We start from the raw sequence: 3,831 nt of genomic DNA, 5'->3' as shown, positions 1-3,831 counted from the left end.
CCATCTCACATTATTACTCTGAAAATTGTGATAACTAGATGAAGGGCTTTAAAACCGTCGTTATTTTACACACATTAATGACGGTCAACTGTTCCCTTCACTAATTTTGGTCGTTAAATATCAGATTTCTTGTAGTGGACATTAGATGCCATGGCACATCCAGTTTTTTGCCCCAAGGGCTTACTCGTATAATTTATCATGGTTGTATTTGGAATCCACGTTGGCCATCGTACAGCCTTACCCTCCGTAGTCGTTAGAAAAAGCGCCGAGCGCGTCGGACACGGCGTGTCCGGCCCGTGCCCGGGCTGCGCCGGCCCGGAAACACGGGCAAAATCCGCGGTCCGCGGCGCCGGCGCCGAGTTGGCGAAGCACCTGTCGGTGCCCGGCCCGGCCCGGAACAGTGCCCAAAATATGGCAGCTGCGTTCTTCGACTGCCCGGCCGGCCGGGCCGGACCGGCCGCCGGCGGCCCGGCCATAACGGTCACGAAGCGTGACGTTGCCAGGGCCGGGCCGGACCAGCCCGGCCCGGCCCGGCGACGCGTCACGAAGCGTGACGGCTTTGCCGGGCCGGGCGCGACCCCCGCCCCGCCGGGCCGAACGGTCACGAGGTGCACCGTTTGGCCGCCGACGCGGGCCAGCCCCGCGCCCGGGCCGGTTCGAACGCGTCGACCGCTTCGTGACCGGTTATGGCCCGGGCCGGGCCTGGTTGGCCGGCCGCGCGCCCGGCCAAATCTGGCCGTAACCGCGCAGATTTGCCTTTTGACCGTTTTGCCCCCTTTAAAACGGTCAAAAACGGCTATTTTTCGAGGGCTTTTTTGGTCATGTTACCTAGGGGTGCGTTCTATAAATAGAGGGGGGGTTTCAATTCATTTTCTCAAACACAAACTCATCTATTTCTCTCTCTACTACCTCTTATACAATAATATACTATCTATAATCTTTTTTGTTTTTCTAATTACTTCCACACAATGGTCTTCGGTCTGATTATGAAGAGCACATGGCCACTCCACGGATCCAGAAACGATGATGTCCTCCTACAACAACTCTCATCCTAACCGGTGTTAATCCTGAATCTGGTGGTGACGAATCTTACGGGCACCGAGGTCAAAAAGGCCGAGGTCTGATGTATGGAATTTTTTTGAGAAGATAGACGTCACCAAGGATGAACACGGTAGGATCATCTCTCAGAATGCGAAATGTGCGTTGTGCGGCCAGATATTCAAAGCTCATCATAAGAGCGGCACCAACCATCTCAAACGGCATATTGAAAAACACAACAAAGGCCAAAATCTACAAGGTGATATCCGGCAGTCTATGCTTTCCCAATCATCCTCTTCAGGTACCCTCGGCAGTTGGAATTATGACGCTGCCCGAGCCCGGAAATGCGTAATCAGGTTTATTGTTCTTAAAAACCTTCCTTTTAAATTAGTAGAAGATGATGAATTTGAAGATTTATTTAGAGATGGTTTTTATCCTGCATTTACAAAATTTTCTCGTCAAACCTGTCAACGTGATATTTTAAAATATTATGTTGAGGAACAGGGAAAAATAATTTCTTATTTTAAAAATTTAAACTGCAAATTTTCTTTAACTTCTGATATTTGGTCATCTAGAGTGCAAACTGGTTATTTATGTATAACAGCACACTGGATTGATGAAAGTTGGAAAATGTTTAAAAGAGTTGTTTCTTTTATTGCAATTGAAGAGTCACACACTGGTATTAATGTTGCAAATTTAATTGTTGAAGAACTTATGAAACTAGAAATTGATCAAAGAATATTTACTCTTTCACTAGATAATGCAAGTAATAATAATGTAGCTGTTGATTTTCTGAAAATAACTTTGTCATTGCCATGTCATGGTGAGCTTTTTCATGTTAGATGTATCTGTCATATTTTAAATTTAATTGTTCAAAGTGCATTTTCTGAAATTAAACCCATGATAGAAAAAGTTAGAACAGTTACTAATATGCATAATGCTTCTGAAATGAGAATTAAAAGATGGAAACAATGTTGTAAAAGAAAAAATTATAAGCCTAGACTAATTCCAAAAGATGTTGACCATAGGTGGAATTCCACCTATGCAATGTTATCTGTAGCAATAGAATATAAAGAAATTATAAATGATTTTATAAATTTTTATGCTTCTAGTTCTAGCTCTGGTAGTGCTTATGGAATAACTGAAGATGAATGGACAGTTATATGTAAATTAAATGAGATGTTACAAGTTTTTTATGATGCTACTATGTTATTATCTGGTTGTTATTATCCAACTATTACTTTAGCTGCTTTACAAATTTTAAATATTCAAAAAAATTTTACAAAATATCGTATGGATGATATTTTTGGAAGTATAATTTTTGAAATGGAGAGTAAATTTAATAAGTATTTTAGGCCTATTCCTCATATTTTTGGTATTGGTGTTCTTATTGATCCATGCTTGAAGGAAATTGGCCTTCGAAGTTTGTTACAATCATTGTATGGTGGACAGATTATAGACTTAGATGATGGATCCACCCTTACTGCTACTACTCATTATTTAGCTATTAGAAATTATTTTCAAACCTTATATGATGAGTATGCAGCTAGATATGGTGTAGCTACACAACAGTCTTCAGCTTCGGCACCTTCAGCTTCGAGCACAGGTCGAGGTAAAAGTGTAAGTTTTGATAGGTATGCAATGGTAGCTGAACTAACTGGTGGATCTGGAACTTCATCAGGATTAGAGGTTTCTGAAATAGATGAATATTTATCTGCTTCCTTAGTTAAATGTCAAGGAAATGCTTTAGATATTTTGCAATGGTGGAAAGTATATGGATCAGTTTCATATCCTATACTTTCCACCATGGTTCGTGACTTACTATCAGTGCAGGTTTCGACTGTAGCCTCGGAATCCGCTTTCAGCACAGCAGGACGTTTGATCGACGACCACAGGACATGCTTAGATCCGTATACTGTACAAGCGGTGATGTGCTTACAGGATTGGTGGAGATACGAGAAGCGAACACAAGGCATCGAACGGATTGCTATGATTGAAGATAAATTTGAAGAGTTGGGACTAGCAGATAGATATAATGATTAGATAATATTCATAAAATTGTAATTTTTATTTCTTAGCTTTAAATTTGAATTAAATTATTTCGAAAAAAGTTACAAATGATAGTGATATGGGTGAGTAGGTGCCAACCTAGTTGGGATGTACTCATCTATTGTGATGCGACGAATTTCGAAATAAATTTATACTTGTAAAGGATTTACCGATTATTAATAAAGAAGTTATTTTTATCATTTTTTGTACTTGTAATTTATGTCATTTCATTTCAAGTTATTAATAAAATTTATGACATTTTTTATAATAATTTATAATTTATGGTTTTGTTAAAATTTAAAAAAATAAAAAAAAACAAAATTTTAAAAAAAAAACAAACCGGGCCGGCCCGGTGTCCGGCCCGCTCAGGCCCGGGCCCGGGTCCGGGCTTGGGTTTTGCCCGGCCCGGGCCCGGTTTTCCGGGCCGGGCCGGGCCGGGCCGGCCCGGATGGACAGCCCTAGTAGTGGTCTCATACCCTAACTAATAACTATAGTGATGCCCTGCAGAATTGAATTAAACAAAGATATCTACGTAATAGGTCATCCAATAGTGTTCTGTGGTACCATTAGACACTATGTAGGTCCGCCACTGATCAGATTATATTACGTAAATTAGATTTAATTGGAGTAGTTTTCTTTTTGGAAGTTCTCCTAATTGGCAGCTAAATATTACTCGACAATCATCCTATAGCTTGATGTGCGTGATTTAAAGTATCTCCGTTAGGAGGTGAAAGTCAATATTAG

This window comes from Asparagus officinalis, chromosome 7 (assembly GCF_001876935.1).
Source record: "Asparagus officinalis chromosome 7, Aspof.V1, whole genome shotgun sequence".
NCBI classification, from domain to species: domain Eukaryota; kingdom Viridiplantae; phylum Streptophyta; class Magnoliopsida; order Asparagales; family Asparagaceae; genus Asparagus; species Asparagus officinalis.
This window is presented reverse-complemented; position numbering follows the sequence as displayed.